We start from the raw sequence: 12547 nt of genomic DNA, 5'->3' as shown, positions 1-12547 counted from the left end.
AAGGACTGCTCCAAACTGGCCCTTGATTGATTGCACGGCAGCTTTCTGTGAAGACTCCAAGCCAAGAGGGAGCCCAGAGGAACGCCGGGACATGAGATGGTCCTGTACCTGCTCACAACACCCGTACCTGGCTGAGAGGCGGCCACTCCACGGCTGGTGTTCGCCCCCCGCAGCCGGTGGGCTTGGGAATGAGCAGATTCACCCTCCCTGGCTCTCTTTCCAAATCCAACAGCCCTGAAAAGCAAATGATCGAACCGTTTTTCTCACAGCCCGTTTGACAGCCCAGCCTGGCCTGGTGTGAACTCCTCTGGCAGCGAGTCTGGCCTGACTGGGCGAAGTTATTTTCAGCATTTCTTTACAACCACTTAGCATGTGAATATTCATAACCTCTGCTCAGAAATGTTTTCATGTTTACCAGGCGGGGTATTTTAGAAAACGGTGTGAGTGGGCTCACCGAGGCCCCATGGCAAGTTTTACCTTCTGAAAACATAGCTGGCCCCTGTGGTTTCAGGTAAAGGAATGTGATTCCGTATTTGCAAACTTTTTCCGAAATTAGTTCATAAGCTTACAAAGTGACAGGAGCCAGGCGCGACCTATAGCAGGACCCCATTAAGTTCAAGAACAGGCAGAACTAACTGACAAAAATGATTGAAAATAGAATCAAGAATGACCCTGGAGAGGAATGGATTGGGAGACCCTTGAGGAGACTTCTAGGTGTTGGAGAAGTTCTGCATCTGATGTGGGAGGAGGTCACACAGAACTTACACCTGTCAAAATTCCCCAAGATTAACTACTTAAAGGTTAGGGTACAAAGAACACTAAGAAAGGTGTGTTGGGGGGCGGGGGATAACGGGATGGAGGGCGCAATCTGCCGTGCTCAGGATTGCTCCTGGCTCTGCACTTAGGAATCACTCCTGGACGTGCTTGGGGACCATATGGGATGTTGGGATCCAACCCCCATTGGCCTCGTGCAAGGCAAGTGCCCTGCCCGCTGTGCTATTCCTCTGGTCGTAGATTAATGTACTTTGGGCTCTGTCCCCAACCCCTGGGGATGTGGCTTGGTGATAAACCACATAACACACATGCCTTGATTCTCTACACCCAGCAAAAAGATTGGTGACCTTTGCTTTAAGTCTGTCAGATAGATGGAAACAAAAGTTTGAAAATGGAGGACTCAAATATTAGTATAGGGGGAAAGCTCTTGCCCTGCCTGCAGCCAACACAGGTTTAATCTCCATCACCACAACCACTCCTCTGCAGCCTGACCAGGACTCCTCCTGAGCACAGAGCCAGAAGCAGGCCCTGAGCACTGCTGGGTGTGGCCGAAAAACAAACAAACAAAAGTAATGGCAGGAGAAGCTATCCTTGGGTACTCTACACCCACCCATCTTGGGATGTCTTTGAACGGTCCAAGGAAGCTCAACTTCAAATCATCTTCAATACATTTGGCTTGTCTGCATTTCTGTTTTGTCTTGTGTTAGGGCTGCAGCGAGCCTTTGCTCTGGGGTTAGTCCTGGTTCTGCACTCAGGGATCACTCCTGGCAGTGCTCAGGGGACTGGAAATCAAACCCCAAGTCAGTTGTGTGCGAAGCAAGCACCTACTTGCCGCACTATCATTCTGGGCCCCATCTGGCTTATCTTTGATCCCAATAAATGAATTTAACAGAAGAACCCAAAGTCACTCAGCAGTGCTCAGGGATCATTCCTGGCAGTGCTCGAGGGACCGTGCGGTGCGGGGGTGAGGGACGAGGGGCAAGTGGACTTGATCGAGGGATGCTTCTGTATCTGTCCAGCCCCCAGCATGACCATCTTCACAACTCTGATGTGCCCTCCAGGGCCCCGTCCCCACAGCGGTCTTTGCTTTGAGTGTGTGGTAACCGTGGAAATGTGTTCCGTGGTAAAGCACATGCACACACTTGTGTAAGACCCTGGGCTCCACCTGCTGCTACACACACACACACACACACACACACACACACACACACACACACACGGATTTTTGCGAGTTTTGTTTTGGGGGCCGCACTCAAATGTGCTCAGGGCTTCTTCCTGCTTGTGAGCTCAGGGGTCACTTCTGATGGTACTCTGGGGACTATCCACGGTGCCAGGGATCAAACCTGGGACTTTCAAGAGCCACTGTAAGCACAGGCTGTGTGCAAAAACAAAAAGAAACCACAGTTTAGGGGCCAGAGCAATAGTACAGCGGGTAAGGCACTTGTCTAGCATGCAGTCCACTTGGGTTTGATCCCTGACATCTCAAATGGTACCCCGAGCCCACCAGGAGCGATCCCTGTGTGCAGAGCCAGGAGGAAGCCCCAAGCACCTCTGGGTGTGGCCGACAAATAAACAAACAAGTCATAAAAACAAAAAGGAGGGGCCGGAGTGATAGCACAGCGGGTAGGGCGTTTGCCTTGCACGTAGCGGACCCAGGTTCGATTCCCAGCATCCCATATGGTCCCCTGAGCACCGCCAGGGGTAATTCCTGAGCGCAGAGCCAGGAGTGGCCCCTGATCATCGCCGGGTGTGAGCCAAAATATATATATATATATTTTTTTTTTAAAGGAAAATTAAATAAAAGTTGAAAATGCTACAGGAAAGAACCTGGCTGCCTTCAGCGGGAGCCTCTCATCTGGCACATCCCCCAGGCCCCGAGCACATTTTCTGGCCCGCTGCCTCTGGTGGCACCACAGCTCAGCATGGCAGCCAACGGGGAGCACGTGTGCCACCCCCCCCCCCAGGCCTGGCATCCTCCCCACGGCACTGCCAGTCAGAACTTGCACCGGCCAACAACATCCGTTAATTGCGTGTGATTAGCTGGAAATTGGAATTTGTATCTGAGGACAGCGGGGCGGGGGACCTCCTAGGTTCAACAGGTCAGATAACCAGAGTTGGCGTGAGGAACGGGTGTCTCTTACTGGGCTCACTGCCCAGCAGCTGGTGGCTGGTGGCCCGGACTTTGACACTCACTCCCACACCCCTTCCGGCTGGGTCTCTCTGCTCCATGGGTGACCAGTTCAGCCCGCACACTGCCCCTCCTGCCCCCAGCCAGAGAGGCCCAGGTTTGATGGCCCGAGGCTGTCCTGGCTGGTGCCCACCCTAAAGCACCAGGCCTTTCCCTCCTCTCCCAGGGCACACTTGGGACTCCAGGGTCTGTGCTGATGCGAGCGTTGTGGTCCAGGCGATGGTGGACTTTATGGCCCCTGCTAGTGAACACGGGCTGCTGTGTGCTTAAGTTCCCAGAAAGAGCTTGATTTTCTGCTTACCACAAAATCGGTTCATTGACATAACACGGCATTATGGATTATATAAGTTTCACGTGTGTCATTACATATCAGCCTCTGTCTGTACTGCAGTTAGGGCACCACTACGAGTCCAGTTCTATCTTTCACGACTGTACAATTGATCCCTTTTATCTGATTGGCCCGCCCCTACTTCCCCTTCACTTCTGGTAAGCACTAATTAATTTGCTCTTATAGGCTCAAAGTTCATTTTCGTTTTATTTGTTTCATTCGTTTGAAATTTCAGTTAAAAATTAAAAACTGGGGGCCGGAGCGATAGCACAGCGGGTTGGGGGTTTGCCTTGCATGCGGCTGACCCAGGTTCAATCCCTGGCATCCCATAGGGTCCCCTGAGCACTGCCAGGAGTAATTCCTGAGTGCAAAGCCAGGAGTAACCTCTGAGCATTGCTGGGTGTGACCCAAAAAGGAAGAATAATAATTGAAAACTGTGTTTGAGAAACTGCAGAGTGACTTTTGGCTCCCACATTTGGAGGGGGCCACAAGCCCCTTTAACTTAACCTAGGGACCTGGACTCTCAGGAAAACATCTGAGACGTTCTTTGGCGGGGGGTTGGGGGGGGGGCCCGCAGAGGGGGCTCTCCAGCTTTCTTGTCTGACTTCTGGAACAGTGACCAGGAACACTCACTTCGGGGACACTCACTGGGCCGACCAGGTGGCAAGCGTGTCCCACGTGTGACCCAGTGGCCTTGAGCCACCTGCAGGCTTCTGAGAATTTCCCAAAGAACCTCAAGCCTCTGACCCAGCTTTGTTGGTTGGTTTTGTTATTTTGGTTTGCTTTGGGGGTCAAATCTAGAGGTGCTCAAAGCTTGTTCTTGTTCTGCATTAAGGGATCACTCCTGCTGGGGCTTGGGGGGAAAGGAGGGGGTGGCTGTACACAAGGAAGCATCCTGTACTATTCCTCCAACATAGAGGCTTTTCTGGGAAAGAAATTCTCTTCAGAACGCACAGGGAGGGGCTGGAGTGATAGCACAGCGGGGAGGACGTTTGCCTTGCACGCGGCCGACCCAGGTTCGATTCCCAGCATCCCATATGGTCCCCTGAGCACCGCCAGGGGTAATTCCTGAGTGCAGAGCCAGGAGGAACCCCTGTGCATCACCGGGTGGGACCCAAAAAAGAAAAAAAAAGCACAGGGAAACGTGTCTGAAACAAGACGCTTCTTGTTTCCACCCCTAAGTCCCATCCTCACAGTCAGGGAGCTGAGTCCCGTGAGTCCTACCCTCACAGCCCACAGATGGTTCTGCTGACCTTTTCCGTCCCTCCCTCCTCCTTCCTCATACCCTTCCTCCAATCCCCTTTCCTTCTTTCTTCCCTCCCTCCCTCCCTCCCTCCCTCCCAAACCTCCTTTCTGTTTTCTTCCCTGCATGGTTCTCAGATGCCCCTTGGAGGGGAGCGGGTTGAGCTTTCCTCCCCGCCCCGACCAGGGCTCCAGCAGCCGAAGACCTCCAGGACCAGCCACCACCATGCTGAGACCACTTTCCACACACATGAAGGTACTGGCAGAGGGACAAAGCCACGCGGGTTCCGGGGCCGAGACCTCCAAGCCTACTCGAATTGGAGTCGAGCATCTTCCACCCAGATCCTCCAAATTCCAGTAGGCGGGGGTCACACCCACCACCTGGCCCCCTGGCGCCGTGTAATCCCATCAACGGCCAAGACTCAGAGACTATAAAATCCAGCTCCCGGAACCGCGCGGCTGCATTTGCGGCCACGCGACGTCTTATCAGGACATCTTTTTATGACATCTTATTATCTCATTCCTACTTTGGACAAACTTGCAGGCTATCGAATGTAGCCTGCCCACAGGGCAGAGTCTGGCAAACTCCCCGTGGCGTACCCAATATGCCAAATACCAGTAACAATGATGGGTCTCATTCTCCTAAAGAGCCTTGGATATAATCTCAGGGCTAGGATGAAGGAGACGTTACTGGGGCCTGCTCGAGGCAATCGACGAATAACAGGATGATGAAATGAAATGAAATGGTTCTCAGAGACTCCTTTGTGTTCCGGGATGACTCCCAGGAGGTGCTCAGGGTCAGACCAAATCTAGGAGCTCCACATGCAAAGTACCTGGCAAGCCCGTAAGCCGTGTCTCAGCCCTGGCTCCTTCCTTCCTCTCCTTGTTTTTGGGTCACACCTGGCTCTGTGCTCCTGGCGACGCTCAGAGGACCAGACGCCATTCCAGGCAGGCCTTGAACCCGTGTTGGCTGGAGAGCAAGGCAAAACAAGCTCTTACTCACCGTACACTCTCCCCCATCCCCCAACGCCTGCCTCCACCATCAGCCCCTGCACTTATTTTTATTTTTTCCCCTTTTTTCTTATGGGCCATACTTGGCAGTGCTCAGGCATACCCGGCTGTGTGCTCAGGAATTAATCCTGGCGGTGCTTGGGGAACCATGTGGGATGTCTGCGATTGAGCCCAGGTGGGTTGCTTGCAAGGACGGTGCCCTCCCCACTGTACTATCTCTCTGGCCCCTAGCTTCTTTTCTATTTCAAGAAATGGCTTTGAGGCTCAGGGATGACTCAACAGGCTGAAACTCATGTTTTACATGCAGGAAGTCTGGGTTTCATCTGTAACACTGTATGGTCCCCCCGCATCTCCAGGAGCGACCCCAGAGTGAGCTGGGAATAACCCCTGAGCACCATGGGTGTGACCCATAAACAACACACACAAACACACATACACACGCGTGCACACACACACACACACAAGAAGAAGGAAGGAAGGAAGGAAGGAAGGAAGGAAGGAAGGAAGGAAGGAAGGAAAGAAGGAAGGAAGGAGAGGAAGGGAGGAGGAGGGAGGGAGGGAGGGAGAAAGGAAGAGATTATGCAGAGGGGGAGGGCCCTGAGGGATAGTACAACGGGGAGGGCATTTGCCTTGCATGCGGCCTGACCTGGGTTCGATCTCAAGCACCACATATGGCCCCCCAAGCCCTATCAGGAGTGATCCCTGAGTGCAGAGCCAGGAATAAATCCTTAGCACCACAGGCTGTGCCCCCCAACAACAACAAGAAATGTGAGGGGACAGATACAGAGACGCGTGTTTAAGAGAGAACGTGGGCTTCTCGGAGTGGAAAACCCCTGTTTTCTCTGATGTTTTTAGTCTTCCCAGTCCACAGATGAGAATACTGAGGCACCGCCAACGAAGGGCACACTGTCAGTCAACGGAGGGACCTTGGAACCAACCCACAGTGGTGAGAATCCCAGGATACCCCGAGCTTTCTTGAGACGGACCATCTGCATGCTCTGCCATCCGTCCTGCTCTGAGCAGACACCCACAGGAACTTAATAAGACAGCTAGGAAGGAAGTTCCTGGGTGTCCCGCCCCCAGGAAATTATTCATGCTAATCAGGAGACAAGGGCTTGAGCCCAGTTTGTGACTCAGTGAAAAATCACAAATCCCAGGATCCCGACGTGGGCTTCGCGGCCCCCTCCCTGCTCTCCAGAGGACCCGAACGTGGCCACTTGCTGGGGAAGGGGAGCAGATGCCTACCGTGTGCCAGGCCTTGGGGTCATTTATTACGGTTTGCTCTGGGTCATGCCGTCGGGGTTGGGGCTACTCCTGGCTTGAGTTCCGGGGACCTTGCAGTGCCAGGGTCACAAGCCAGGCCTCTCACACGCCAAGCATGTGCTCCGACCCCAGGAGCCATCCCTCAGGCCCCGCCATTGGTCCCTGCATAGTCCCCCGGGCACTGCTAGGGGAGGACTCTAGCACTCGGGGTCTGAGCACTGCTGGGTGGGTGTAGGCCCTGTGAAATATTCATACATATGCAAAATGTGTCATTTTAGCCCATTCCGGCTACACGGCTCAATGGTGCTGAGTATCTCAAACGGTGGCAGCCGTGACGACCGTTGTGTCTGGACTCTTTCAGACCCCTCCTGCTGGAGGCACGCTGTTCCCTTTAGGCAGCCACCTCTGTGCCAACCCCTCCCCTGCGTGGGGTCCCAAAACGAAGCAGAGCAAGGTGCTGTCCCTGTCCTTAGCAACTGCCCATCCGTTCTGTCTCTAGGAGTTTGGCTGCTCCGAGAACCCCCAGGAGCGAAAGCATTCGTCCTTGCTATTCTGCGCTCCTGTTCGGCCGTGGCGGAGTGCGAGTCCGGATTTTAATCCCTCTTAGGCTGAGTAATGTTACACCAAATATCTGGGCCCTATTGTTGTGGCCACTCACCCGTCAATGGACGCAGGGTAGCTTCCATCTCTGGGTTACTGTGAATAATGTTCCTCTGAGTCACAGTGTACAAATCTCTATTTTTAATCCTTGCTTTCAAGTTGTTTGGGTTCGTACCCAGAAACAGAGTTATGGGATCATATGATATAATTCGACATCGAATTTTGGGGTAGAAGGAACTATTATGCCATTTTCCACTGATGCTCCTTTGGCAGTGCCTACCTTAAAACTGATGCTTAAAAGATGCTTAAAACTGCATCTCGAAGGCAACTGCTTCCACCCAAGGAGAGGAGAGGAGAAATCTGAAAACTCAACGGCCATATGCTATAGGGCTGGCTTTGACCTGGTCCATCTCAATGTTTTTATTAGTAACTCTTTTTTTGGTGGATGGAAACACCTAGCTATGCTCAGGGCTCTGTGCTCAGGGATCACTCCTGGAAGTCTGGAGGACCATATATACGGAATTCTAGGAATCAAACTTGCATCAGCCATGTGAAGAAGAAGCACTTTACTGGCTCCAGTCCCATATTAGGTATTCTGATAAAGATATGGAGGTCTGCTAATCCACTATGGAGCTCAATAACGAGAGATCTAACACACACACACACACACACACACACACACACACCAAGGGTTTCTCCATAGGCAGGCGTGATGGTACTGTAAGGTCAGCATCTCTTCACTGGGTACCTAGATCAGCCCGTCACTGCACTAAGTTCATTTCCTTTGTGTCTCATTGACTCGCCTCACCGCTACTCGATCAGAGACATTAACCCCCTTTAAAGAGGAGGCAGCTGAGACTCAGCTAACTCATCAATCTGGGGCTTCCAATCCAAGGACTCTCATGGTGCACACTCGTCCCACTAGGCCGGAGCGATAGCACAGCGGGGAGGGTGTTTGCCTTGCACGTGGCCAACCGGGGTTCAATCCCCGGCATCCCATATGGTCCCCCGGGCACCACCAGGAGTGATTCCTGAGAACAGAGCCAGGAGTAACCCTGAGCATCACCAGGTGTGACCACCACCTCCCACCCCCAGGCCAAAACAAAACCCACACTCCACTGCTCTGACCATTCTCAGCTCGGTTACATCAGAGGAGTTGAGACACAATTCATATTAAAGCTGAAGAAACCTGGTCCCGACACCAAGGTCCTGGCCACTGTACTGCAGCTGAAGGACGGTGATCCAGCGCTGGGCGCCACAGCGGAGGGCACACTGCCCGACTGTGGGGCATGCAAGAGTGGCCAGGAGAGGCAGCACTGTGAAGGTATCACCAGGTCAAGAGACATGACCATCCTCCCAGAGTTTCCTTGTGCCCTTTTTTTTTTTTTTGGCGGAGGGAGCCGTATTTAGCAGTGGGGGTCACTCCTGGCTCTGCACTCCAAGATTATTACTCTGAACCCAGCTTGGCCACATGCCAGCAAACAGCCTATCACTCCCGCCCTCCTTGTCCCTTTATGGGCCTCTCTCATCCCTGCCTCCCTAACCCCAGGGGAATAGGGGAACCCCTAAGGTGCTTCCTGTCGCTTTGCATTCTGTAAGTTTCACATGCATAAACTCATCCAGCACTGACTCCTGTTATTGTACATCATCTTCCTTTACACAGTATAATTGTTCTGAGATTAAACCAGTGTTTTGAGTGCAGCTATAGAATGAGGTTTGGAGTTTTGTTTGGCTGAGTAGTATTTTATCGTATGGACCTGCCCAGTTTGTTGGGTTCTTATTTGGGGGGCTTGGGGGCCATGGCCAGAGGTGCTCAGGGCTTACTCCTAGTTCTGCAGTCAGGAACTGCTCCTGGAGGGACTCAGGTCACCCTATGTGATACCAGGGCTTGATCCTGGCTGGCTACCTGCAGGTAAACGTCCTGTCACTGTATTATCTCTCCTGTTCTGCTTTCACTTATTTTTATTTTATTCATTTATTTATTTATTTATTTTAATTTTGCTTTTTGGGTCACATCCAGCGATGCACAGGGGTTACTCCTGGCTCTGCACTCAGGAATTACTCCTGGCAGTGCTCAGGGGATCAGAAGGGATGCTGGGAATCGAACCCAGGTCAGCCATGTGCAAGCGATGCTCAGGCCGTCCTCCCGGCTCTGCACTCAGAAATCACTCCTGGCGGTGCTGGGCTGGGTGGGAGGTGGGGGAGCATACAGGATGCCAAAGATCAAACCCAGTCATCCACATGCAAAGCAGGCACCTCTCATCTGCTGTCCCATCGCTCCAGCGCCCCCACCCCCGACTGTATGAGTAACTTTTAAAGAAATCGTCACAAAGCGGCCAACATGGCCGACCCGAGTTCGATTCCTCCGCCCCTCTCGGAGAGCCCGGCAAGCTACCGAGAGTATTCGATATGCCAGACACAGTAACAACAAAGTCTCCAATGGAGACGTTACTGGGCCCGCTCGAGCAAATCGACGATCAACGGGAGGGCCTTTACCTTTACCTTTACCTTGTCCAAAGTACTTGCCCATTTTATATTCCCACTAACAGCTAGAGACGTTCAGACGCTCTCCCTTCTCATTAGTGATTGGTATGGGCTTTAAGCAACAGCGCAGAGGGTGGGGCGTTTGCCTTGCACACACCCGACCCGGGTTCGATTCCCAGCATCCCATATGGTCCCCTGAGCACCGTCAGGAGTAATTCCTGAGTGCAGAGCCAGGAATAACCCCTGTGCATTGCCGGGTATGACCCAAAAAGCAAAAAACAAAACAAAACAAAAAAAAAACACCCAGAAAAACAAAAAGCAGCCGCAGAGTAGGAGCGATAGTTCAGCGGGTAAGGCGTTTGCCTTGCACGGGGCCAACCCTAGTTCAATCTCTGGCCTCCCATATGGTCTCCCCGGCACTGCCAGGAGTAATTCCTGAGTGCAGAGCCAGGAGTAACCCCTGAGCATTGTTCCCAAAGCAAATAAATAAAATAAAATAAAACAGACAGCCGCCCTAGGGCCAGAAAGATTGTATAGGGAAAGGCGCCTTCTCTGCAAGCTGGCAACTACCAATGGTCCCCTGGGCAGCACCAGCAGGGATACCGGAAGTGACCCCCAAACACAGTCAGGAGTAATAGCTGAGCACACTGGAGGTAGCCCCAAAACAAACACGAAAAGACCCTCTATTCGAATAAGGTGGTGTGAGCGGTAAGCTACCACTTTGCTGTGCCTGTTGCATTTTGTATTTTGAGGTCACCCACACCTGACTGGCGGGGCTGCCCATTGCCCTGTGCTTGGGGTGCTCCTGCAGTGCTTGGGGGACCCTGCGGTACCAAGAATTAGCTTGGGTTCCCACATGCAAATTATGTGCTCAGCCACTGAGCCCCGCAGACCGTTTTTGTTTTGTTTTGCTTTGATTTGGGGGCCGCACCTGGCAGTGCTCAGGTCTATTCCTGGCTCTGCTCAGAGTCCATTGCTGGAGGTGCTCAGAGGAGCTGCAGCTATTAGGGTCTTGGGCCTGAATCAGCGCACAAGGACATGACTTACTCCCTGTTCTCCGGCCCACTACACTCACTTCTCTTCGGGCCACACCCAGCAGTGCTCGGAGCTTACTCCTGGCTCTGTGCTCAGGGATCCCGCTTATACCACTGTTGGGGGTCCGTGGATGGAGCAGTGGTCACACTGGGCTGGCCGTGTGCAGGCCAGCTCCATCACCCCTGCACAATCTCTCCAGCCCCCACCATTTTTTTTAAAGATCATGTTACAAATAAAACAGTGCATGAAAGAAAAGTATTGAAGGAGAAGGGTCTAGAACTGTACCCATAAGGAACTTGGGGTGTTTGCTTTGGAAAATGACAGTTATCTTACTGTCTGGAAGAAAGATGTAAATTTGTGTTTTTCCAGAAGCTGTAGTGGAACAAAAGAGAAAAACTGCTAGGAAACATCCTTTGCTTCATCAAAGGCTCCTCTGATCCAACGTGGAACAGGCTTTTGGGGAAGTGAGAACTAGTCCTTAAAGCGTCAAAGTTGTGGAATGAGGATGGTTCCCACCTCAGTTCAGTGGTGGTCAGTTCAGTCACTGATATCATCTTGTGTCCGCCACTCACGGCCCTGGGACAGGAGCAAAAGGACACAGAGGCCAACATGACTGTGCCTTTGCCTAAATAAGAGGTTGTATTGAAAACAAAGTTTCTGGATGGGGGGGGGGGGGTGGGCAACATTCCCTGCAGCAGGGCTGGGGTGCAGGAGGATTTGGGGAAAGGATCCAGAAGCAGAGATTGCAGTTTGGAAGGAAGGAAAGAAAGAGAGGAAGGAAGGAAGGAAGGAAGGAAGGAAGGAAGGAAGGAAGGAAGGGAGGGAGGGAGGGGAGGGAGGGAGGGAGAGAGAAAAAAAGACAGAGAGAGGGAGAAAGAAAAAGAGAGAGAAAGAAAGAGGGAGAAAGAAAAAGAGAAAGAAAGAAAGAAAGAAAGAAAGAAAGAAAGAAAGAAAGAGAGAAAGAAAGAAGAGAGAGGGAGACTGAGGAAAGGAGGGAGGGAGGGCAGGAGGGAGGGAGGGAGGGAGGAGAGAAAGAAGGAAGGAAGGAAGGAAGGAAGAAAGGACTTATTATTTACATTTTTTTTTTTTAGAGTTTTTTTTGGGTCACACCTGGCTGTGCTCAGGTTTTGCACTCAGGAATTATTCCTGGCAATGCTCAGGAGTCCATATGGGGTACTGGGATTCGAACCCAGGTCAATTGCGTGCAAGGCAAATACCCGACCTCTGTACCATCTCTCCCGCCCCCTGCTTGTTTACATACTGATATCCAATATGCTCTCAGAGTCCCAAGACGCTGTTTTGGGGGGTTACATTTGACTGTATATTTAAGGGTTGGGTTGGGGGCAAGGAGACATTTCCTGTGGGCTCAGGGGCCATCAGAGATCACCCAGGTGGTATTGGAGGAAGGAGCAATCAATGCCGGTGACTTAGCCCTGGGCTACACACACACACACACACACACACTCACACACATACACACACTCACACACATATACACACACATTCACACACACTCACACACATACACACACATACACACACTCACACACACATACACACATATTCACACACTCACACTCACACACATATTCACACACTCACACACACATACATACATATCC

The sequence above is a fragment of the Sorex fumeus genome, unplaced genomic scaffold (genome assembly GCF_029834395.1).
Source record: "Sorex fumeus unplaced genomic scaffold, SorFum_2.1 ptg000123l, whole genome shotgun sequence".
Lineage (NCBI taxonomy): Eukaryota > Metazoa > Chordata > Mammalia > Eulipotyphla > Soricidae > Sorex > Sorex fumeus.
This window is presented reverse-complemented; position numbering follows the sequence as displayed.